Genomic DNA, 27,233 nt, shown 5'->3' on the forward strand with positions numbered 1-27,233 from the left:
GAAAACAGTATAATACTCATAAAAATAATTTCCTTTCTCTCCATAAAGTAAAATTATTTCCTCTATCACCACATTTTGGAAAATAAGATGATTAATAAGAAAGAAAAAAAAGTGATGAAGAGGGAGAGCTATTTAAGATCTTAAGACTTTACTTGTGAGTAGAAGGTAGACAGTAAATGGACTCAAGCTGATGAAACAAAGGGTCGTTACTGCACTCGGGTTCTTCTTTTACCTTAACAACGAACTTAACCATGATAAAAGACAAGTTTTGGTTTTATTATGAATGCATTTTGATGGACACTGCTCTAATGTATTCTCTCTATCATAACTAATTTATGACATCATACTAATTTTATACTCTCCCCCAAATACTAATATCTTGTAGAATGGGTTCTGCTTTTTTGTTGACATAACTCTGAGAAGAGGTTTATTCGGAGGCCACGCGGTGCCTCATTCCTGTAATCCCAGCACTTTGGGAGGCTAAGGCAAGTGGATCGCTTGAGCTTACAAGTTTGAGACCAGCCTGGGCAGCAAGGCAAAAACCTGCCTCTACAAAAACTACAAAAATTAGCCAGGTAGGGTGGTACATGCCTGTAGTTCCAGCTACTCGGGAGGCTGAGGTGACAGGATGGCTTGAGCCCAGGAGGTGGAGGTTGCAGTGAGTTGAGATATTGACACTGCACTCCAGCCTGGGCAATAGAGCCAGCCCTTTCTTAAAAAAAGTTGGCGGTCGGGGGCGGGGGGCGGCGGGAGGGAGACAGAGAGAGAGAAAAGGAAATGAAAGGAAAAAAAAAGAGGTTTATTTGAAAAAAGAATAGAATTAGAAAAAAGAATAGAATTTGAAAAGATCTACCCAATTCATAGGACATTATCTGAAATGTGACTATGAAGGGTGTGTGCAAGGTTTATGTGAATGTCAAATGTGGATGAATAGCTCATCTAACCACATTAGTATTTACCCTTCTATCAGCTCAGAAATCATCATATCACAGAAGCCACTCAAGACTATAAATGGAGATTAATGATCATGCTCTTCCTTTCCCTACCAAGGACTCCATGTTCTATCTCAAAAACAGTGACAGGAAGAGAGCAATACAATGGGAAATGAGCATTTGAATCCTTGGGGTTATTTGCGAGTTTTTTAAAGGAAAAGCGATATTGCTCTTTAAAAATGTTTTTGAACATCAGGGAGAAGATATCAGTGTGGAATTTGAATGGGTTTGCTTGTTACAAGCTTTTTCTCTTAAATAATGGCAGATAAGGCCGGGCGCGGTGGCTCAAGCCTGTAATCCCAGCACTTTGGGAGGCCGAGGCGGGTGGATCACGAGGTCGAGAGATCGAGACCATCCTGGTCAACATGGTGAAAGCCCGTCTCTACTAAAAATACAAAAAAAAATTAGCTGGGCATGGTGGCACGTGCCTGTAATCCCAGCTACTCAGGAGGCTGAGGCAGGAGAATTGCCTGAACCCAGGAGGCGGAGGTTGCAGTGAGCCGAGATCGCGCCATTGCACTCCAGCCTGGGTAACAAGGGCGAAACTCCGTCTCAAAAAAAAAAAAAATAATAATAATAATAAATAAAAAAATAAATAAATAATGGCAGATAAAATACAGTACTGCTCCCTTTCCACAGCAAGCCCCAAATTTGGATTTGTGTCATAATATTTCTCCTAGCATTCTGTTTTACTCCTGCTCCCTGTTTGTACTCAGACTTTCTTTATAATATTTAGGAGGTTTCAAACAGATAAAGATTCAGTGCCTTCACTGCCAGTTGCCGATTGTGTGACCTTATGCTGGCTATCAAAGCTCTTTGGACTTTAGTTTCTTCATTTGTGAAATTCCTGCCTGTAGTGTAATGAGAACTGTATAAGAAAAAGTGGTGTATATATAAGATAAAAGGGTTAGCACATCGTCTGTCATAGAGTAAGCCCTCAAGAAATAAAAACTAGGCTGGATGGGGTGGCTCACATCTGTCATCCCAGCACTTTGGAGCACTTTGGGAGGATGAGGTGGAAGGATCACTTGAGCCGGGGAGTTTGAGACAGCTGGGCAACAGGAGAAGACCCTGTCTCTATTTATCATATTATATTTAAAAATAAAAATAAATAACAATGAAAATTAGTATTGTAATAACGATCGTGTCCTGTAAGCCAGAAGGTGGAAAATAATATGATAGGCTTTCTACTCTTTATTGATCAAAAATACCTTATGTTAAAGATAATTACTTTTTTAAAACCTGCAGCTCTTAGGGCCTAAAATGTAGGATCCTAGTCTCCATGTGCTAACAAAACGGTCTGCTTATAATATTGCTTCAACCGAGAACATATTCATTCCTGACAACATTTTGTACAGGATTTGTTTAAATGAACAGACATATGTATATGTATATCCCATAACCTCAGACCACTTAGTGGTTTGTACAGTCTCACTAAAAATGAGACTGTACAAACTACTAAGTGGATAAAAGAGGAAAGTAAATAATTTGTCGTTAACTGGGATAAGTTAACCATATTGTAGGGCAACAGGTAACATTTTCAAAAAGATACTGTTATATAGCGTTTCCTTGAAACAGTATGCCGTACAGTATACCTAATGTGTTCATGTATTTATTCACCCAGTTACTGTTTACTGAGTACCTACTGTGTGCCAGGTACTTAAGATGCATCAGAGAACAAGACTCTAGCAGAATATAAGCTTTTTGAGGGAGCTTATACTCTGCTAGAGGAGACAGACAAGAAATATAAGTAATAAGTGAAATATATAGCGTGTGAGAAGTTCATAAGGGCTAGTATTGTCAAAGAAGAAAAAAAAAATAAAAGCAGAGGGATCCAGGGAGCCAAGGGCTTGGGGTGGGAAGAGAAGTGGGAGGGTATAGGATGGGACAGGATGATGAGGGGAGGCCCCAGCACTGGCAAGGCAAGATTTCAGAAAAGATTTGAAGACAGTGAAGAAGTTCACCAAATAGTTAACTGCGGAAAGAACGTTCCAAGGAGAGGGAATACCTACAGTGAATGTCTTAAGACAGGAAGGTGCCTGCAAAGGAAATAACACGGGGGTCAGCATGGCTGCATCAGAATGGGAGTTGGGGGGTGGCAGGAGATGAGACTAGAGAGGGGACTGGGAAGGGGAGAAAAACGAATATGTACTGATGGGTCACTGTCAGCTCACCAGATTTTACTTGGAGTAAAATGATGAACCAGTGTGAGGGTTTTCAGCAGAGGAGTGGCATGATCTGACTTCGTTTTCGAAGGACCGTTCTTGTGTTACACAAAGGCAGCTCCATCCATATTGAACTTGCGCTTTCAGCATTCAGCTTTAGTTGAAGTTAGCAAGCAAACTAGTGATTCTCAGAGTGTGGCTCTTGGACCACCACCATCAGCATCACCTGGGAAATGGGTTAGGCTTGCAAATTCTCGGGCCCTGAGACAGATCAACTGAATCAGTAATTCCACAGTTGGGGCCCAGCAATCTGAGTTTTCACAAGCCCTCTAGCTGATTCTGATGCACAATAAAGTTTGAGAAACAAATGATCTAAAGAAAGCATGTCCCCGCCCCACCCCCCATCTCAAATTCTACGTTGGTTAACAAAGCCAGATTTTAACATTTTGCTAACATTTGGGACTCTTCTGTGTGCTGGTGTAGCAAATAGCTAGTCACTTCCATTAGAATAAATAGTACAATGCCAAGGGAAATAGTGCAAGAAAATGTTAAAGAGTTGATTGGGGCTAGATTTTAGAGGGCCTTGACTACTGACCTAAAAATGTTGGTATTTATTTTCTAGGGTACTGGGAGCCATCACAATAATTCAATTAGGATGGTGTCATATATTTGCAATGTATTTTAATGATGTATAGTTCAGATTAATTTCAAAGCATTACATATTCATTGCGTTTTACTTTACTGGTTTTTAAATTGTTTGGCTTTGTAAAGTCATAAGATAGGGAAATGTACAAAGAATTAAAACAGATAAAGCCCTTTTGTGGTGCCTAAGTCTGACCAATTAAAAAGAGAAAAAAGTAAAAGGTTTACTGGCAAAGTTTGAGCCAAAATAAATACCTTTTTGTTTATTTTGTTTTAGTTTTGTTTTTTGTTACTGTTCTATGTTCAAGCTATGGTTCATACTCTTACTAACTGCAAAAAGGTCACCAATGCTGGCTTTTTAAATTCTAGAACACTCACAGCCTCAGAGTTTTATAAAAAGAGTATGAAAGAGCAGTTAGGGGAAAAGGTGACCTCTCGTTGTTAGTAGTTACTATTACTTAAACAGCTCATCTGGAGACTTGTGCAAAACAGGTTTTATAGGTTTTGGTTCCCAATCTACCAGGTCTGTGAAAAACATAAGCAAATTGTGAGAATCCAGCTAAAATTAACAACATACATAACTTCTTATTTTTTCAATTCATGAAAATGTCTGAACATTCACCAACGGACTTGAGCAATTATAATATTTTTTAAAGCTTATTCTTTCACTCAACACATTCTTATTCAGTGCTACTATGTGCTAGGAATGCTGGTTCTGGGAATTATAACTGTTAAGAGAGAGAGAGAGAGACAGTCTTTTGACAAAGCTAAGAAAGTCTAGTGAGTTACCTATAATGTCTATAAGCACATATATGTGTATAGGCAACTAGTGGTATCCACATACACACAAGTACGATCAGTATTGTGTTACAGAGTGTGGAGGGGAACACATCAGAGAGGCAGTTAGCAAGAGTGGAGTGTTCTGAGTTTTGAGAACCTGAGACCTAAAGTTTAATGGAAATTAACAAAGCATGAATAGAGATATTCCCAGCAGAGAGAGAAAAATCAGTGCCAAAAGGAACAGAAAGAACGAATATAGCATGTTCTGACAACTGAAGAAAGTTCAGAATGGCCATAGAGACAGGAAAGAGCAGGGAGGTGATTAAAGCAGTGTTAGGATGAGGGAAGTGGAGCAGGTGGTTGGCAGGGAGTGCCTGTGTCTTGGACATCTCAATCAGGGAGCAAGAGTAACTCTCGGGTTGAACTACCCACAAGTAGTTGATCATCAGTCCATGTGCGTCATCTACTATAATTGCCTGGTTGATATTTATAGATATATCCAAGTATATTTATAGATAATACCCAAGTACCAGAAGACCAAAGGCTCCAAAGCCATTTCAAGGAAAACTCCATCAAGACCACATTAAAACACTCTAAAACAAAACCAAACAAAACAAAAAACAAACAAACAAACAAACAAAAACCCTGAAACATAATAAGGTAATTGCAACATAGTCATCTGTAATTGTAACATAATTGTAACAAGTTTCTGATCCCCTTCTGTTGTTATGGATTCACCTACCTGTGGTTACTGAAAAACTTGAAGCTAAAAACTACAACTGCTAAGTCATCTTACTAATCATCACTAGTTAACAAATACTTGGATGGTACTTAATGTGCCAAAGTAGGAAAATTATGAAAATAACCGATACCAGTTTAGTTCTTTTAGTATAATATATAGGAGGTGCATGGGCTCATAGGGAAGATTTGTCTTTCTTTCCCTCTCCAGACGGCTTCCTGATCCCTGGGTAGGCTTCCCTAGGAAAGCCCATCTCCTTTCACTTTATGACTATTCCAGGATGCGTTTGGGGCAGAGATGCCTGTGTCTGCTTCCCTAGCTGAGGTTTGCTTACTGGCACCTGCTTCCAGAATATTACTCTGGTTCTTCTTTTCTCTTTTTCTGAGCCTGCAGTAGATCCCAACATTTGTTAGCACATCCAGTTGTCCTCTCTACCTACATACTCTCCATAGTATGTTGTTTGATTAATAGTATGTTTGACAGCATTTTTATTACTCTTTATATTTTCATATCATTAATTCCCTCCTTAGTAGATGTATCCTTGTCACTTCTTCAGTTATAACTGATAAAGGTTATGACAAATAAGTTAACGTACTTAACATTTGTTAAATACCTATAATTACCAGATTTCATATGAGGTGCTGATAGTGATATTCTTATAGCTAGATGTTTTCCCCCCATTATTCTCCACTTTTATGAGGAAGCTAGTAGCAAGAAAACAAGTTGATATTTTAAACATTTAAACTATTTCAGTATGTGGTTCCACCAACGACATGTACAAAGTTATTCAAAATAACAAATTTTATTATATTTATTTTACTGTGCTTACCAAGGCAGAAAAGCAACCTGCTACTCAGTGTGTGGTCTGCAGACGAGCCACATTGGCATCATATGGTTGCTGATTAGGAATGCAGAACCTGTGATCCCACCCCAGAGCTACTGAATAGTATTAAAGGTTGAGAAAAGCCAGGCACGACGGCACACAGCATCCCAGCTACTCAGGAGGCTGAGGAGGCAGGATCGCTTGAGTCCCCAGAATTCGAGGCTGCAGTGAGTTAGGATCAGGCCACTGCACTCCAGGCTGGGCAGCAGAGAAATTTCCCATCTCTTAAAAAAAATTTTTTTTTAAGGTTGAGAGTGCTATTGAATGCTTTTCAGTAAGGGTTTAAAGGCATAGTAGCACTTAATCTACAGTTAAACTTTTCAGAATTAGTTAGCCTGAACATCCTACTTAACCAAACATCCAAATTAACAAAAGTTTACATCTCTATTTGTATGCATATAGACCTAGAATATTTTAGAATAAATTATATGGAGGTTTACTGAGGAAAAAATGGAAATCTGAATAAGTATGTTTCTGTGGTACAGCATTTTCCAGAGTTTGATCCACAGAGCTCTAATTCCATGAAATGTTAACAGAAATTATGTGAGGGGAAATTAATTTAGGAAGTAAATTAATCAAAGGTTTCTTCGCTTCAGAATGTCTCAGAGCCTAATATGCTAATGTTCATTATAAACCTGTTTCAGAGTTTTGAGGGCTCTTCAGTTTAACCAGAGAAGCCTTTTCTATCATCTTTTGGGACCTGTGTTCTATGGCGCTCACTGGAAAATTTTGTTATTTTATAGTAGCCAAATGTAATCTATATGAAGACTTTACTTGGGAAGACACGTGCTAGATGATTTTTTTTCCATATATTTCTTCCCCATTTCCAAGTGCTAGAGGCTACAAATGCATATCAAAGAAACAATGAACCTTACATTTCTGTCAGTGAAATAATCTTAAACATAATAACTAGACTTGGGACATCTAGTCTATTGGACTTTCGGCAATGAACATATGACAGACCTTTTCTTCTCTCTCTTCTTAGTTTTTATCTTCTCAAAAATTAGAATCAGGCCAGGCATGGTGGCTCCCACCTATAATCCCAGCACTTTGGGAGACCAAGGCAGGTGGATCACCTGAGGTCAGGAGTTCAAGACCAGCCTGGCCAACATGGTGAAACCCCATCTCTACTAAAAATACAAAATTAGCCAGGTGTGGCGATGGGCACCTGTAATCCCAGCTACTCAGGAGGCTGAGGCAGGACAATCACTTGAACCCAGGAGGCAGAGGTTGCCGTGAGCCAAGATCGTGCCACTGCATTCCAGCCTGGGAGCCTCCAGAGCAAGACTCTGTCTCAAAAAAATAAACAAAAAATAATAAAAAAAAAAAAAAACCAAAAGGAACCATTGAAAACCTGAAGCAACAGCTGAGATAAATTTACTAGAAGCACATAAGTTGTAGCTCAGTTTAGTTCGGAAAACATTTATTGAGTGCTTTCCCCTGTGCCAAGCTCCGGGGTAAACACTAAGTCTGTAAAAACGAAAAGATCTTCCCAAAGAGATGTTACATTCTCGATGGGGAGAAATGTATAATAACAGATCATTTCTATACACTGTGGTGGTGGTGATGATGACAATATCACAGTAATAGCTGACCTTTATTGAGTGCATACTATTTTCTGGTCACTATTCAAAGGGCTGTGTATGTTTTCACTTTTGTCACTTTCACAAAAGCACTTCGATGTAGGTAACATTATTACCACCCATTTTACAGGAGGCAAGTGGAATGGAAAAGATACAGCAAGTGCCTTAGTGTTGGGCTGAATTAAGGCAATTTAGGGAATATTTCCTTGAAAAGATCCCTCCCATACTTCTTAGGTGGCTGTTTGTATTTTTTCCTGTAAAATTGCTGAAACACAGTTTGTCCTGCTTTCTAGTCTTGGTCGTTTTTAATTAGTTGATCTAGAAAATGAAACAAATGGATGATGTGATGACGTTCTTCCTCACAGCACCTACAGTACATTTAATAAGATACTTACTGGGCATGTTGATTCATTCAACCAATATTGATGGCATTCATCTTTGGGCTTTGTTTGCAGTCAGGTAGCTAGCTTCCTGCCAGGTAAGCCAAGGACTTACTGGTTTCATTAATATTCTAGGAGATTTATTTTCCTCCCACACTCCTGATAGGCACCATGCTACATGCGATGGATCTTATGTGTACATTTTTACTTAATGCTTATAAATTCATCAGACCTGAAGAAGCAAGGCTCTGAACCAAATCTTCTAACCAATAGATTAGCAATTAAATCATCCCCTTTCTTACTTCCTCTTTATTTCAACCTTAATCAGAGTCTGCTGTTGGACCCAGCACAATCAACTACACATTTCCATGCCAAGAAATCACTTCTGAGGATTCCAGGGATGTTGTTTGTTTTTTTAAGACTAGTAGAGATCATTGAAACTGAATTTATTTCTACAGCTTAGGAAAAAAAATTTTTTTTAAAGGACAGTGCATTTAAGGTCTGTAAACGCAAGGGAAAACATGAATCTCTCCAGCTGAATCTAGGGTTGGGAACAGAAATGGAGGCTCAAACTGACTGATTGCTAAGGCACAGAAAGAAAAAGGGGAATGTAATTCTCCCTGTGTACTGAGGTACTTTGAGCAGTCTCATCTCTCTGTTCTAAAAATGGATAGTCTCTTTTAGAGTAACTCACTTGAAACCTCTAAAGTCACCTATGTGACTTTGACAACCTATTACATAGGTAGGTTTTTATTTATTTTACTTTAGGTGTATACTACATCTGGCATTTCTCCCCATGTTATCTATCCCCACCCCCTCCCTCCCCACACCCCTCCCTCCCCAAACCTCTCCATTCCCACCCCCCACTGTCTCTCCCATACCCCCGCCAACTGCCCCCAGTGTGTGATGCTCCTCTCCCTGAGTCCACATGTTCTCGTTGTTCAACACCTACCTATGAGTTAGAACATACGGTGTTTGGCTTTCTGTTCTTGTGTCAGTTTGCTGAGAGTGATGGTTTCCAGATTCATCCAACTCCCTGCAAAGGACACGAACTCATCATTTTTTATGTCTGCGTAGTATTCCATGGTGTATATGTACTACCTTTTCTTTGTCCAGTCTATCATTGATGGGCATTTGGGTGGGTTCCAGGTCTTTGCTATTGTACACAGGGCTGCAATGAACATACGTGTGCATGTGTCTCTATAGTAGAATGATTTATAGTTCTTTGGGTATATATCCAGTAATGGGATTGCTGGGTCAAATGGAATTTCTATTTCTAGATCCTTGAGAAATCACCACACTGTCTTCCACAATGGTTAAACTAATTTACACTCCCACCAACAGTGTAAAAGTGTTCCTATTTCTCCACATCCTCTCCAGCATCTGTTGTCTCCAGATTTTTTAATGATTGCCATTCTAACTGGCATGAGATGGTATCTCAGTGTGGTTTTGATTTGCATTTCTCTAATGACCAGTGATGATGAGCATTTTTTCATATGTTTGTTGGCCTCATATATGTCTTCTTTTAAAAAGTGTCTGTTCATATCTTTTACCTACTTTTGAATGGGGTTGTTTGGTTTCTTTCTTGTTATTTCTGTTTTAGTTCTTGGTAGATTCTGGATATTAGCCCTTTGTCAGATGGGTAGATTGCAAAAATTTTTTCCCATTCTGTTGGTTGCCGATTAGGTCTAATGATGGTTTCATTTGCTGTACAGAATTTTAATTAGCTCTGCATTTTAATTAGATCCCATTTGTCTATCTTGGCTTTTATTGCCATTGCTTTTTGGTTTTAGTCATGAAGTCCTTGCCTATGCCTATGTCCTGGATGGTTTTGCCTACGTTTTCTTCTAGTGTTTTTTTTTTTTTTTTTTTTTTTTTTTTTTTTTTTTTTGAGATGGAGTTTCGCTCTTGTTACCCAGGCTGGAGTACAATGGCGCGATCTCGGCTCACCGCAACCTCCGCCTCCTGGGCTCAGGCAATTCTCCTGCCTCAGCCTCCTAAATAGCTGGGATTACAGGCATGCACCACCATGCCCAGCTAACTTTTTGTATTTTTAGTAGAGACGGGGTTTCACCTTGTTGACCAGGATGGTCTCGATCTCTCAACCTCGTGATCCACCCGCCTCGGCCTCCCAAAGTGCTGGGATTACAGGCTTGAGCCACCGCGCCCGGCCTCTTCTAGTGTTTTTATGGTGTTAGATTTTATGTTTAAATTTTTAATCCATCTGGAGTTAATTTTAGTGTAAGGTGACAGACAGGTAGGGGTCCAGTTTCTGCTTTCTGCACATTGATAGCCAGTTTTCCCAATACCGTTTATTAAACATGGAATCCTTTCCCCATTGCTTGTTTTTGCCAGGTTTATCAAAGATCAAATGGTTGTAGATGTGTGGTGTTTCTTCTGGGGTCTCTATTCTGTTCCGTTGGTCTCTGTCTCTGTTTTGGTACCAGTACCATGCTGTTTTGATTCCTGCAGCCTTGTAGTATAGTTTGAAGTCCGGCAGTGTGATGCCTCCAGCTTTGTTCTTTTTGCTTAGCATTGTCTTGGCTATGCGGGCTCTCTCGTGATTCCATGTGAAGTTTAAAGTGTTTTTTTCCAGTTCTGTGAAGAAGGTAATTGGTAGCTTGATGGGGGATAGTGTTGAATCTATAGATTACTTGGGGCAGTATGGCCATTTTCACGAAATAAGAGAGGACACATACAGATGGAAAAACATTCCATACTCATGGTTAGGAAGAACATAGGTAGATTTTTCTATGGCAGGCATATTAAAAAATGCGAGAGCCCAGCACAATGGCTCATGCCTGTAATCCCAGCACTTTGGGAGGCCGAGGTAGGCAGATCACCTGAGGTCAGGAGTTCGAGACCAGCCTGGGCAACATGGTAAAATCCTGTCTCTACTAAAAATACAAAAATTAGCCAGCCATGGTGGCAGGTGCCTGTAATCTCAGCTACTTGGGAGGCTGAGGCAGGAGAATTGCTTGAACCCGGGAGGCAGCGGGTTGCAATGAGCCAAGATCCTATACTGGCTTTTGTGGCAGGGTTCATGATGGGAGGGAACCCTGACCTCATTCATAGCATTTGGCAATTTCTGTGGTTGAAATATTCTCACCATAGCAGTTTCAAACTATCAGGTCATTTTTCATCAGGAAGTCAGACTCGGACTCTGAGTCAAAAGTAGAATGTTTTGGATAAGGTCTTGCCTCCACTTTCACAGTCCCACTTCTCTCACCTCAAGCTGCTCTCTCGAGTCACTGGTTCCCAAACCTGGCTGTGGGTCAGAATCACTTGGGTGCACTTACTGAAAAGATGGAATCTTAGGGCCCTGCCCAGGATACACTGAATCAGAATCTCCAACAGGGTGTCCGGACAGAAATCTACATTTCTTTAAAAACATCATTGGTGATTCTGATTCAGCCTTTTGGTCTCCTGGCCAGTATTTGAAAACCACTGCTTATAGCAGTCTTGTCCCTAGCATAAGCTCTATTAAAAAAAATTAATTAGCTGAGCATGATGACATGTACTCATAGTCCCAGCAATTCAGGATCTCTTGACCTCGTGATCTGCCACCTCGGCCTCCCAAAGTGCTGGGATTATAGGCTTGAGCTACTGTGTCCGGCCCCTTTCTCCATATTAAAAGAAAAATCAGAAAGTGGAAAAGAAAGCAGAATTCATTCCCTGTCAAAGTAAGCAACCTCTGGAAAGACTGACATGCCCTTCCTTCCTCCCTGGTGGGCCAAAATAAATGTAGCCATTCCCTTTTAGCATAGAATGAATAAAAATAAACTTGGTCCCTCTGTCCTAAAACCCAAACCAAGCATTTACCAAGATAGCGTCTGGTTACAGGGTTATCTACCCGAATGAACCAGCTATCTTTGTAAAGAGTTATATCATTCAGATCTATTTATTTTTCCTTCTTCCTGGCTTAGCTGAAAACTACTCAGCTGATGGAGATGCAGGTCCTTTGGGTGGGTGACTCGATGGAGATGCAGGTCCTTTGGGTGGGTGACTCGATGGAGATGCAGGTCCTTTGGGTGGGTGACTCGATGGAGATGCAGGTCCTTTGGGTGGGTGACTCGATGGAGATGCAGGTCCTTTGGGTGGGTGACTCTCTTGCCTCAGTCTTTCTTTCCATTCTTCACACTCTGCCCAAATAGCCCCTTTCCATGATGCTCTCAGGAAGAGTCTCTGCATTTCTGTTTGTACTGATCTTTATTGAACAGTTATTTCATTCTACCTCTTGTAAAATGATGCTTTCATTTCAGTCTATCTTTCAAGTACAATTTTTATGCTAATTAAATCCGAACACCTTACCACAATTACACATGTAAGAACACCTTTCATTTGTTTATTCTCATGCCTGTGAACCAGGCCAATGTTTCTCAAGGGTTGCTGAGGTGTCTTCAGATAGTAACTTGTGGGCTTTTTCTTTCTAACTGTAGGTTTGGCAAAGTCACATGAGTTCATTTTATACCATAAAAACAACATAGACAGCTTTTTTTTATACTGAAAGCATCTGCAAATGATTCGAGCATAGAATCAATATGAAGTAACTGTTTGTGGAAAGCACACTTTAAATAGAACAGTAACTTGGCAGTAATAGTTGGGAAACTTTAATCTCAGCTTTTTTCTCCCCCCAAATCCAGGAAGTAAAACCAGAGGGTTAAGAAGTGAGAGAAATAGAGAAAATAGATATGTCATAATATAATAATCATACTAAGGCAATCTTTAAAAAGATTAAATAACATATATTAAAATTCACCAAAAAAGGAGAAGCTATGCTTTTTAAATTATTACTATTTTGAGGCAGAGTCTCGCTCTATCACTCAGGTTGGAGTGCAGTGGCACTAACATGGCTCATTGCAGCCTCAAACTCCTGGGCTCAAGCAGTTCTCCCACCTCAGCCTTCCAAGTAGCTGGGATTACAGGCATGCACCATCATGCCTGGCTCATTTTTTATTTTCAGTATGGATGGGGTCTTGTTATATTGCCCAGACCGGACTTGAACTCCTGAACTCAAGTGATCCTCCCATCTTGGCCTCCTAATGTGCTGGGATTACAGGCTAGAGCCACTACACCCAGCCAAAACTTTACAGATTGATGAATAAAAATCAGTCATGTTTGGGAAGAGAAGTGGAAGAGGTCATGGTATTTTCCAACATGTCTTCCAAGCAGAAAGTGGAATTCAGTAATTCACTGAATAAATAAATAGTATACCATTCTACTTTTAATGAGGACATGTAATAAACATTAGAAAATATCAAAAGCGTCAGAAAGTTTGGGCAAAATTAGAAGGAGCATAAAGAAGAGACTGAATGTTTATTGAATGGCTGTCATGGACCAGACATCGCGCTAGGTAATTTAGCAATCTTTATGTGCTGGGTAGTGTAGTGTATTTCTGTTTTACAAATGAAGACACTGAGACTTAAATTGATTACAGTTGTCCTGTTCCTCCACCCACAGTATCCTTGAGGGGTTGGTTTCAGGATTCCCCAAGGATACCAAAGTTCGTGAATGCTCAAGTTCCTTATATGAAATGGCTTCATATTTTCATATAACCGATGCACATCCTCCTGTATGCTATAAATCATCTCTACGTTATAATACCTAATACAATGTAAGTGCTATGTAAATAGTTGTTAAGGCCAGGCCCAGTGGCTCATGCCTATAATCTCAGCACTTTGGGAGGCCAAGGTGGGTTGATCACCTGAGGTCAGGAGTTTGAGACCAGCCTGACCAACATGGAGAAACTCTGTCTCTACTAAAAATACAAAATTAGCCAGGCACAGTGGCCCATGCCTGTCATCCCAGCTACTCTGGAGGCTGAGGCAGAAGAATGGCTTGAACCTGGGAGGTGGAAGTTGCGGTGAGCCGAGATCATGCCATTGCTCTCCATCCTGGGCAACAAAATCAAAACTCTGTCTCAAAAAAAAAAAAAAAGTTATTATACTGTAGTGTTTAGTTGTAGTATTTTGTATTACTGTATTGCTATTTTTTATTGGGTTTCTTCTCAAATATTTTTGAGCCACAGTGGGTTGATTCTATGGATGCTGAATCCACAGATGTAGAGAGATGATTGTATATAATTTGCCCATGTTCACATAGCTGGTCAGTGCCAAGGCTGGGATTTGAACCCAGGTTGGTCTGACTACAAAGATCCAATGACCTAGAAAGATCCAAAGAACTCTGTTATACACTGTGACGCAGTTAATGAAAACAGAATCATAAAGCAAAGAAATAAATAATAATACATGTATTTTAAAACCAAAAATAATTTTTAAAGAACCTAGTTAAAAAAAAAAGTAAAAGCCTTTAGTTTTATCAGCTCCTGTTTACTAATAACTAGCCATGTAGTATTTGAATCTAAAGAACTGAATTCTTCCTTTTTTATTTATTTATTTTTTTGAACTGAATTCTTCCTAAGGAATCTTAGTACAGGAAAGATGGAAATGACTGGAGAATATTACAGATAGGCCAACAAAAAACATTGAAAAAAGACAGATACTAATGAATAAGTGTGAAAGATGATAAATACTGTTGGATTAACCAGGAAACTTCTCAGGGAGACTACAGCAACTTTTTATAAATACTCAAAAGGTGTAAGGGGGAAGTAGAGGTGTGGCAAAAAATAATATACTTTCCTAGAACAAAGAGTTCTAATTAGGTATAATTGAGTGAAAGGAATTTCAGATTGATTAATGTGAAAGAAATTTTGCTGCCAGAGAAAGGTACTTAGAGGTGGAGAATATCCCCTATCAAGTGAGAATAGAGCACTTTTTTTTTTTTTTTTTTTTTTTTTGAGACAGGGTTTTTGCCCAGGCTGAATGGAGTGCAACAGCATGATTACAGCTCACTACAGCTTTGACCTCTCAGGTTTAAATAATCCTCCCATCTCAGCCTCCTGAGTAGTTGGGACTACGCGCACAGGCCACAACACTCAGCTAATTTTTTTTTTTTTTTTTTTGTGGAGAAGGGCTCTTGCTGTGTTGCCCAGGCTGATCTTAAACTCCTGGGTTCGAGTGATCCTCCTGCCTCAGCCTCCCAAACTGCTGATATTACAGGTGTGAGCCACCATGCCTGGAAATAATTTTTATTATCAATAAATAATAAAGCTGGACTAACTGAAGCATTAACTGTACCCGGATATAGTCTTGCTCTGGGAAAATGTAGAATAATCTGCTTTGTTGTGACCATTTGAGTTTACCGTAGATTTGTTGGGGTGGTTTTCTGCTTCTAGTATCCCATATCCAGTATTGCAATCCTGTGGTGTTAAGATACTATTAATAGGAACCTGTAAAGAGTAGTATGAACCTTCTAGGAGGTTCATCAAAACGTAAAATCATTTCATGGTTGTTGCTTATTAAGAGGCGCATTCATTTATTGATGCAACAAAGAGGAGTGAGTTGCTAAAATGGGTCAGGCATGGTCCTAGGTTTGGGGGACTCAGTGAAGTTGATGTGGTTCCTGTTGTCTTCTTGTCCTTCGCAGCATACAGTAATGATAGCAGTGAGGTGAAAAATCACAACAAGATTATTGGAGGCCAAAAGATCATCAATTATGAAGAAATATTTTTTAAATGACACAAATCATTCCATTTAAAAAACTCAACCTAGATTTATTCATTGCCTCCCCTGTGGCAGGCCCATTCTAGTCACTTTCTATACAACAAAATAGTCTCTCTCCGCATGGAAATAGACTCGAAATAAATTTACCCAAGTAAATATGTAATCGAAAGCTATAATATGTATTATGAAGAAGAAAGTGAGCATGGCAGATTATGGCAGGGATGAATCGCATTAGTTCAAAGGCAAGATCAAAGATAGACACAATCAATAGGGTTTGTTTCTTCGAAGGAGAAAGGAGTTAGGGATAACTCCAATTCCTGACTAGATGCCTGCATGGATTTGGAATACAGGAAGCTGAACAGGTGGAAGGAAAGGATAAAGGAAGAGAGGAGAGGAGAGGAAAGCGGGATGGAGGGAATGGTCGTACCCAAGTTTTCCCAAGATAAAATTTGTCTGTATATGCAGAAGTGCTTTCTTCAGGTTTAATTGAAGTAGCAAACCAAGAATATAGAATTGGCTTTTTAGCTGCCTAAGATCTCTTAGATATACCCAGGAATAAATAGTAACTGGCTCAGTTACAACTAGTAAACAAGAAAGGAATGATAGAGAAATTAAATAGGGAATCTGAGCAGCAGTCACATAGTAAAGCATTACAAATAAAGGCTATGGCTGGGTGCCTGTAATCCTAGCATTTTGGGAAGCTGAGATGGGCAGATCACTTGAGGTCAGGAGTTCAAGACCAGCCTGGCCAACATGGCAAAACCTTGTCTTTACTAAAAACACAAAAATTAGCCAGGCGTGGTGGCACATGTCTGTAACCCCAGTTAATAGGGAGGCTGAGGCAGGAGAATCACTTGAACCCGAGAGGTGGAGGTTGCAGTGAGCCGAGATCATGCCACTGCACTCTAGCCTGGGCGACAGAGCAAGACTTTGTTTAAAAAAAAATAAAAATAAAGACAATGACTTTTGTATTTATTTGCATTATTGATTTAAATGTGTATAGAAGACAGGAAACATACTTAAATCCTGTGCATTTTTTTAAAGCTTTAGAGGCAGAGCTCATGCATCCTACCCCTCTTTTGAGTAGGATGTGCAGAAACTCAGGAGACACTGAACTTCAGTAAACGAAAGGCAAATCTTAATTCAGATTGTTTTCTTATTAGACTGATTCAAGCATAATTTTTTTTTTTTGAGACAATCTTGCTCTGTCGCCCAGGCTACCATGCAGTAGCATGATCTTGGCTTACTACAACCTCCGCCTCCCGGATTCAAACGCTTCTTCTGCCTCATCCTCCCAAGTAGCTGGGATTCCAGGTTTGCACTACCATGCCCAGCTAATTTTTGTATTTTGAGTACAGATGGGGTTTCACCATGATAACCAGACTGGTCTTGAACTCCTGATCTCAAGTGATCTGCCCACCTTGGCCTCCCAAAGTGCTGGGATTATAGGTGTGAGCCATCACGCCCAGCCATCATTTTATTTTAAATTAAATACACCTTGAATATTGTGGAACTAGCTACCATTGAACATAATGTATATAACAGTACAAGGATCAATAGAAAAACGTTCCCTGGGATAGTAAAGGGGTCCCATATGGCCTTTCACAGAGTAAAGCACATTTACAACTTTTTCGTATTTTTTTAAATAGCTTTTCATCCACTAGCAAAAATAGTTGATAGCAGAAGGAAAGAAGAAAACAGCGCCAAAAAGAAAAAAAAAAAAGATATCATTTTATCTACTATTTCACTTCACACTTTATTTATAGTGGTTCAAATTGTGTCCTTTCTTCTTAAAGCCGTGTCTCAAAATCATCTCCCTTAAGTCTCCCTCGCTCGCTCGAAGAATTCAACAGGCAGCTGGGCAGCTTTGGGAATGACTTCGCTATTAAAAGTCGCCCTCGGAAATTCTGTAGGGCCTTGGCCTTTTCGGGAGAAAACAATGCTGGGAGCCTGGAGGCGCTGCCGAGGGAGTGGCCGCTGGGTCGAGGTGAACGATCTTGACAAGCAGCTTCTTTCCCAGCTAAAGGCCTTGAACTTTGAGTTCCGTTTTTAGAAAAGCTAAATCAAGAGCAAATACTTTTAGGGTACTTTCTCCCAGTATAGCTTTTACTAATAAAATTACGAAAGTTAGAGTCATCAGGTAATATTAAAGGAGGCCAGTTTCAAAGGGATAAGATGCTGAGCTCCATTGGTGGTTTCGACAGTGAGCTTGAGATCACAGATTGCTCTCTGAGTGGAAGACAGGCAGAGTCCTAGAGTTCTAGCGGAAGGTGGGAATAAAAATGAACCGGTAGCAATTACTTCCTTTGAGTCCACCAACAAAGGCTATAGCAATCCCTTCAGAATAAAGGGAGCCATAATGGTTCCACTGTGTTCCTGTTTTGTGCTTGAGCTTATAAACTTTTTATATTCGTGCAGGTTGATAGCTGTGACTCTTGTCCTGTATGACATTTCAGGGTACCTCCCTATTAGCAGCAGGACCATAGATCACAGATCCGCAAAATGAGAGCTACAGGTTATTATTATTTTGAGACAGGGTCTCGCTCTGTCACCCAGGCTGGAGTGCAGTGGCACGATCTCGGCTCACTGCAGCCTCTGCCTCCCAGGTTCAAGCTATTCTCCTGCCTCAGCCTCCTGAGTATTTGGGATTACAGGCACACACCACCATGCCTGGCTAATTTTTGTATTTTTGGTGGAGACAGACTTTCACCATGTTGCCCAGGCTGGTCTTGAACTCCTGGCCTTAAATGATCTGCCTGCCTCACCCTCCCAAAGTGCTGGAATTACAGGGATGGGCCACTGCACCTGGCCAATAGGTTAAATTTTTTTATCCAGGGAAAGGAACATATAACAGGAGAGTAACTTAATTCCATAGAATTTACAGTAGTCAGGAAAAGCAGTGTTCCTCTCTGATACCAAGACAAGGAGGCTATATTGAAAGCCAGTTAGATCATTAGTTTCCTTAAAAAAGCCATATCTACAATGAGGCAGTTCATTGCTCTCTACTGTGTTCACATGCACCCTAAACTACCTCGGGTATAATGCTTACTGCCCTGTCTTTATCTACACATCTCTCTTTTCTCAAGAGATACGACTTTTTGTAGTCATCTTTGTATCTTTGGCCTCTATCATAGTTCATGTTAACCCCAAAGTTCAGTAACCCTTTGGTAAAGTTGCAAGTGAATGGATGAACAAGTGGTGGGCATTTTTAAATGAATATGATTCACCTAGATAGTATTTGTTATTTTTTTTTTAGCATTTGATGCCACTAGATGCCTGATACATTGCTAAATATTTACATCGACTATCTCATTTAATCCTCACAAAACATCCCTGTGGCTTCCTTCATTAATGAGAAAACTGACAACTGAAGAAGTTAATTTCACGAAGTCTTGTAAATAATAAGCCTCTTCACCGGAATCTAGTTCTGGTTAGAATCTAGTCGTCTAGTCTGATTCCCAAGCTTGTGCTCTTACCAAGTTTATTATATTGCTTCTATTTTATTTTCTGTCTTCTAAGAAATTTTACAGCAAATTACCAAACAGCTGTGTTTATTGTCAGCCTTTGTGATTGATACAAATATTAGTTTAGAGCCTTATGCAGGCACAAGATATTTGAAATGTGTCCATCCATTGTTTCATTGACAGGTGTGTTTCCTGCTACAAAGTCCTACACAGAAGCACTGGGTCCTCTTCCATAAATGCCCCAGGGGCCCTGCTTCACTCTTAGATGTATTGCTGCAAACAGCCGGGTGCGGTGGCTCAAGCCTGTGATCCCAGCACTTTGGGAGGCTGAGGCGGGTGGATCACAAGGTCAAGAGATTGAGACCATCCTGGTCAACATGGTGAAACCCCGTCTCTACTAAAAATACAAAACATTAGCTGGGCATGGTGGCGCATGCCTGTAATCCCAGCTGCTCAGGAGGCTGAGGCAGGAGAATTGCCTGAACCCAGGAGGCGGAGGTTGCGGTGAGCCGAGATCGCACCATTGCACTCCAGCCTGGGTAACAAGAGTGAAACTCCGCCTCAAAAAAAAAAAAAAAAGATGTATTGCTGCAAACATATAACTGTAGGTAAAATTTGTATCACATTCAGCAGTTATCCAAATTCATTACTTGAAGGGAATCTGTTGTGAAATCTTTTGTAAAGTACTCATTTCCTCTACCTCACCTGTTTCAAAAGTTTTATGTTGTTACCATAGATTTTCTTTAGTAGAACACTTGGGTAAAGAAGGTACCAGCCAGGCACAGTAGCTCACACCTATAATCCCAGCACTTTGGGAGGCTGAGGTGGGTGGATCTCCTGAGGTCAGGAGATCAAGACCAGCCTGGCCAACATAGTAAAACTCCATCTCTACAAAAAATACAAAAATTAGCTGGGTGTGGTGGTGACAGGCACCCACAATCCCAGCTACTGAGGAGGCTGAGACAGGAAAATCACTTGAACCCAGGAGGCGAAGGTTGCTATGAGCCAAGATTGTGCCATTGCACTCCAACCTGGGTGACAAGAGTGAAACTCCATCTCAAAAAAGAAAAAAGAAGAAAAAAAAAAGGTACTCTTCAAAGTCGGTCTCATGCATTATTGATGAACTCTTGTGAAAATATCTGGAAATGAAATTGACAGTTTTAATAATTTTGTTGGGCAGATGTTTTGGGTGAAAAATGGTGACTCCAATATTAAATGATTTACCACCTAGGCAGAACATACAGCTTCTAAATATACCTGATTACCACTCAACATAGTATTTTGGCTCTTAAGGACAGTTTACCACAGCTGTGAACACTAAAAATTATAATGAAAAGAGTAATTAATGTCAGCATAATAGTATATGATGGTGGTTCATCTGTTGGGTCTAACAAGAAGAAAATTAGGCAGGGCATGGTGGCTCACGCCTGTAATCCCAGCACTTTGGGAGGCCAAGATGGGTGAATCACTTGAGGTCAGGAGGTCAAGACCAGCCTCGCCAACATGACAAAACCTCATCTCTACTAAAAATACCACAAGTAGCCAGGCATGGTGGTGCATGCCTGTAATCCCAGCAACTCAGGAAGCTGAGGTACAACAATAGCTTGAACCCAGAGGTGGAGGTTGTGGTGAGCCAAGATTGTGCTGCTGCACACTCCAGCCTGAGAGACAGAGCAAGACTCTGTCTCAAAAAGAAAAGACAAAGCTGAAGTCGAGAACTTATGTCATTCTGGGTTATAACTTTGATATATTACTGTGAAAAAGTAAGTTCTTGGGTTGCATTTTAGAACCAACAATTAGTAAGGAATATATGTTGGGGAATCAGAATTGAACCAGAACCTGAAGAGATACTTGATCCTTCCAGATAAGAAGAGAAGAAAATATGTTTGCATTTTAGAAGAAAATAAGAAATGTCAATTGTATGTGTCAGATATGGGCTGCTATCAAGCTTCAGGAGACAGGTATGCAAGGCAGGCCTCACTGTCAGACTTGCAAGTTTGCCATGAAAGATGTCAGGGCCTTCTGCCTGGAGCTAGTTCTGCATAGTTTCCAAATGGTATATTTATCTTGTAATTGTGTGAACAGTCACACTGGCAGAAATCTACTAGCACATATGACAGAAACGCATTCTTCTCTGGCCATTCCTGAAATGTGTGTAGCTTTTAAAATACATGGTAGAAGGGAAAGATCAACTCCTGGAAATGCTTGAATTTTCAATCAGAGGAAAAGATAGAAGTGGTGGAATACCATATATTACCATAGAAGGGAGTCTAATAATATCTTTCTTCTATCTCTCCTTTCCGCTTTAAGAACCAAATCAACTTAACTGACTGATACAGTAACTATAGATTTTGACATCTCAAAATTAGGTAATTTTCATTCTAGATTCTGGGATTTCTTTTTTTCATGGAGATGGAGTCTGGCTCTGTCACCCAGGCCGGAGTCCAGTGGCACATTCTCAGCTCACTGCAGTCTCTGCCTCCTGGGTTCAAGCAATTCTCCTACCTCAGCCTCCCAAGGTGCTGGGACTACAGGCGCACAATGCCATGCCCATCCAATTTTTTCTATTTTAGTAGAGATGAGATTTCACCATGTTGCCCAGGCTGGTCTTGAACTCCTGAGCTCAGGCAATCTGCCCGCCTCGGCCTCCCAAAGTGCTAGGATTATAGGCCCGAGCCACCACGCCTAGCCAAGTGATTTCATTTTAATGTCTACACGGTTTTCAACATAGTATTTTGATATATTCATATTGCATATTATATAATCCACATGAATTATCTCTTAATTAGAAACAAACTATAAATCAATAGTACTTTGATACTTTAAGAGAAAAATGCCTAAAAGTTCTCATAATGAAAACCAAGTGAAGAAAAAAATTGGGAAATTTAATGTAGAGGCAGTGATGACGATAACTGTATGAATATAAAGATATTCTCCTTAGAACCTCAATGTTCTAGAAGCAAAATCTTTACTTTCCTCCGATATTAAGCTTTTTTGAACTCTTGGAATAATTCTTCTAAACTTGGGATCTTTTCAAGGGCCAAGACTATTTTATTCAAGTTAGATCTCTAGCAATTTCACAGTACTTAGCACATAGCAGATCCTCATAAAATGTTTGTTGAGTAAGTGAATGAGTAAATAAATACTGCCTTAAATACACAGCTAATTAGCCTTTCAAACAATGTCTCCTATGGTGCTTTCCTCCATTGCCCTTTGTAAATAGTGCTTCCATCATGGCCTTTTAATTCAGTTCGTGGGCCATTTTTGAGCAGCTGTAACCTACCATTTGCTAATGTCTTACATTGCCTCTGGTTTAGTCCTCAACAAAGCCTGGCAACACAGAAATGTGAGGCTCACAAAGGTAAAACACATTTCAATTAGGAGTTAAACTCAAGTCTGCCTCCACTAAGCACTGCATGGGATAGGTGAGTGAGGCCCATGCTCACCTTCAAAGAGCTTACAGACTGGTCTGATAGACAAAGGAAATACCCAGTTGTCTGTAATGCAAAAGAGAATGTGACCAGAGCATAAGAAATGTTTGTTTAAGCACTGGAGGGTTATAAAGAAAGGGTAAATCATACTCAATTGTATTGGAATTAGGAATGACTTCTTCTTCTTCTTTTTTTTTTTTTTTTTGAGACGGAGTTTCACTCTTGTTACCCAGGCTAGAGTGCAATGGCGCGATCTCGGCTCACCGCAACCTCCGCCTCCTGGGTTCAGGCAATTCTCCTGCCTCAGCCTCCTGAGTAGCTGGGATTACAGGCACGCGCCACCATGCCCAGCTAATTTTTTGTATTTTTAGTAGAGACGTAGAGACAGGATTTCACCATGTTGACCAGGATGGTCTTGATCCCTTGACCTCGTGATCCACCCACCTCGGCCCCCCAAAGTGCTGGGATTACAGGCTTGAGCCACCGTGCCCGGCCAGGAATGACTTCTAAAAGAAGGTGAACCTGTCCCTTAGATGGGCAAGCTGAGTGACTGCCCTGGCTCCACATTTGGTTAGGTAGGAGGGGGTGGCAGAGGGAAGGGTGCTGAACTCCACTTTTCTTTTCTGAATATCATTGTATGTCAAAAATGCTGTCTTTAACAAGAAAGATACACATAGAGCTCCTAGCTTGAGCATGCTGACTACCCCAAAAGGTTGAATTAGGGCAACTCTTAGGGATGACATTTGATATAGATTTTGAAGGACATGTAGAATTTTGAAAGATAGTTATGGGAAGAAAGATTTCACTATTGAAATTAATAAAGGTGCAGAAACAAGAAAGGTGGAGGGTGTGTCTAGAAATTGTCACGATTAATTAGAACAAGGGCTACATGCAAGAGAATAATAAGAGGAAGGACTGGAAAAGTAGCCTATGACTCTAGCATGAAAGATCTTATATGTATGGCTAAGGGGTGACCATTAGCCATACATGTGCTTCAAATGCTTCATAAACATTAGAAATATTATTATTAACATTTGTTGGTTGAGTGAGTGAATCAATGAATGAGATTCTAATAAGTGAATGAATATGAGCTTCTTCCCAAGGCGGCAGTTCATACCTTTTGCAGAAGCAGCAACATTTCATGCGCTATTGTAGTGGTTCTCAATGAAAGAGAGCTTATGGGGAGGTGTGTGTGAGGGAGGTCGCACAGATGTTAGAAATGTTCTGCAAACTTCACACATTCATACTGATTTGAGAACCATGGCTCTAATGGCTATTGGTTAAAGAGATGAAAGAGAGATCTACACAGGAGGACAGTACACCATCAAGGCCTGTATTTCTCCAGCTTCTGTTCTCACAAGAGTCACCCATAACCTCCTGACTGACAGCGTCGCTGCCTATGGTCTGTCGTATGTGACTTGAGCATTCTGCATTGTTTGACACCATTAACTGCTTGAAACTTTCTTCTCATCCTTTGGCTATTCTTTATCTCTCTCTTCCTTTTCCTTAATAAGCTTTTTGCAAGTGACTGCTCCTCCAACTGCCAGTACCTCTCTCTGGATGCTTCCACCGTGTTCTATCCTTGGTCATCTCACTCTACACAGCATCCTGGGAAGTCTCATCTAGCCCTCCTAATTTCAGCTGCCATTGGGTGACAACTCTCAAAACTCTATTTGTGACCCCAACTTTTCTCCTAAGTATTAGAATATTTCTGGGATATATTTAAGCATCTCAAGCAAATGTGTTTGATCCTAAGCTGGTTCTTTTTCCCTTCCTTCCCTATCTCCACCCTCAACATGGATCTGTCTGCCCTGACTTTCTCTAGTCCTCCCTTCTAGATCTTTGTGAATAATGTCACTAATCATTCAGATTCACGAACTAGACACTTGAAAATCTTCCTCAACTTCATTTGTCCCTCAACAACTCTTTCTTCCTCTTCCAGATGGTCCCCAAACCCTATCTATTCTAACCTTAAAAATAAGTTTTTCATATCCAAACTTTCCTTCCATTCTGACACCTACTGTCTCAGTCATTTCCTTGTTGTCTCTCATTTCTCTGATTATCCTGCCACCAGCCTCTCCCCACTGTAGTCTAACGCCTCCAAAGTCAAAATTGAATTGTAACCATGTCATATTTCTGCTTTTTTTTTTTTTTTTGAGACAGAGTTTTGCTCTTGTTACCCAGGCTGGAGTGCAATGGCGCAATCTCGGCTCACCGCAACCTCCGCCTCCTGGATTCAGGCAATTCTCCTGCCTCAGCCTCCTGAGTAGCTGGGATTACAGGCACGCGCCACCACGCCCAACTAATTTTTTTGTATTTTTTTTTTTTTTTTTTTTTTTTTTTTTAGTAGAGACGGGGTTTCACCATGTTGACCAGGATGGTCTCAATCTCCTGACCTCGTGATCCACCCGCCTCGGCCTCCCAAAGTGCTGGGATTACAGGCTTGAGCCACCGCACCGGGCCTGCTTTACAACTTTTTGATTCATTTTGCCCATAGGACAAAATTCAACCTCAGAAGCTAGGCATTCCCACAACCTGGAATCCTAACACCATCCGACCTGACTCTACAGCATTTTTTTCTGCTTCATCTCCTTCAACTGCTTTCCACTCAGGCACACTAAACTTCTCACATTCCCCAAATGAGCCATGCCCTTTCACATAGGATTGGGGAATCTACTATGTACTAGACACTGTTCTGGGGCCCCAAAAACGAAAATAAGAAGATAAAGATCCTTCTGTCAATGAGTTCAGACAATGCTGAAACAAAATGTGGTGGAAATGAACGGTACACCCAAAAATGGCTAAGATGGTCAACTGTATGGTATATGCTTCTTACCACAATTTAAAATGAAAAATTTATTTTAAAAAGATACACTGGGAAAAATGTCTAAAGACCAAGCTGGAATGAGCAATTGCCTTCCCCGCCCTCATTTTCTTTCTTCTTTTTTTTTGAGATGGAGTTTCACTCTGTTGCCCAGGCTAGAGTGCGATGATGTGATCTCAGCTCATTGCAACCTCTGCCTCCCAGATTCAAGCTATTCTCCTGCTTCAGCCTCCCTAGCAGCTGGGACCACAGGCATGTGCCATCACACCTAGATAATTTTGTATTTTTAGTAGAGATGGGGTTCCGCCATGTTGGCCAGGCTAGTCTTGAATTCCTGATCTCAAGTGATCCACCAGCCTCGGCCTCCAACAAAGTGCTGGGATTACAGGCGTGAGCCACCACGACCGGACCCTTGCCCTCCTTTTCAACCTGCAAACTCCTCTGTATCTTTTACAGTCTGGCTCAGACTGTTAAATGATGCCTTGTTTGTGATCCCACCTGATTCCCTCAGCCTGTTGCCTTCGCCTTTCCTCTGTGTTCCCACAGCGCTTTATGTATACCTCTTACAGCACATCACATGTATGGAAGTCTTTTATTTACTTCTCTGTTTCTGCCACAAGCCTATACGTTCCCTGAGGGCTGGTACCATTACTCACATAAACATACTTCCTATATCTCTATAAAAATTATCAGCCAGGTGTAGTGGCTCATGCCTGTAATCCCAACACTTTGGGAGGCCAAGGCAGGAGGATCACTTGAGCTCAGGAGTTCAAGACCACCTGAGCAACATAGTGAGACCCTGTCTCTACAAAAACATTCAAAATTAGCCAGGTGTGGTGGCATGTGCCTATAGTCCCAGCTACTTGGGAGGCTGAGGTGGGAGGATCACTTGAGCTTGGGAGCGAGGCTGCTGTGAGCCGTGATGAGCCATTGCGCTTCAGCCTGGGCAACAGAGTGAAACCCTCTCTAAAGAAAACAAAAGAATTGTCTATTGAATTAATTAGCTAATTAATTTACCATTAATCATGTACCAGACTTCACGCTAACTGCTCTCCATACATAATCTCTTTTTATCCTTATCACTGCATGGGGGTAGGTCCTGTTTTTATTTTCACGTTTACAGACGAGAGAACTGAGGTAAGAGCCTGAGTATCTTGCTCAAAGTCATACAGTTAGTCAGTAGTGGAGATTTGAAGCCAAACTGATATTGAAAGGAAAAATGATCAATATAAGAAGTTTCCAAGGGGAAAAAGCAGAGAACGGGGTCGAGAATATACATTGAAAAGATGCAGCAGGAAGAACTGGCTTCTTCAGTGAGCGACACCATGTTACACACCTTGTGGAAGTAGTTTCATTTAGAATCACGTCACCTGCATGAACTCTCTGTGAGACATAAAGAAATCAAGGTTCAGGAAAGTCGTATTTCTCGCCTGAGATCACAGAGGCTACTGGAGACAGAGCCATCAACCAGGGTTTCTCCCAGCATCTCACTTGGTTCTCAGAGAAAGCAGTGGGAGCATGCAAAAGATTTTAAAGTGGAGAAAAGATTATCCAGAGGACCCTACCAGTGAATAAGAATCAGACTAAGTGGGTAGCTTGAGAAGCCTAGGGAATTTCTGAGACAGCCACTGTGAGAAACATATGTGTGTGTGTGTATTTTAGATGGAGTTTAACTCTTGTTGCCCAGGCTGGAGTGCAGTGGCGTGATCTCAGCTCATTGAACCTCCACCTCCCGAGTTCAAGTGATTCTCCTGCCTCAGCCTCCTGAGTAGCTGGGATTACAGGCAT

At 40.8% G+C, this 27,233-nt stretch overlaps 1 protein-coding gene across 2 annotated transcripts in view; it reads left to right on the forward strand.

The window, feature by feature from the left end:
* The window catches only part of NTN4 (netrin 4), a 124,943-nt gene that overhangs the window by 69,917 nt on the left and 27,793 nt on the right, over positions 1–27,233 (forward strand). The gene's annotated exons all lie outside the window — the stretch shown is intronic.

This window comes from Saimiri boliviensis, chromosome 7, assembly GCF_048565385.1.
Source record: "Saimiri boliviensis isolate mSaiBol1 chromosome 7, mSaiBol1.pri, whole genome shotgun sequence".
In the NCBI taxonomy this organism is placed as follows: domain Eukaryota; kingdom Metazoa; phylum Chordata; class Mammalia; order Primates; family Cebidae; genus Saimiri; species Saimiri boliviensis.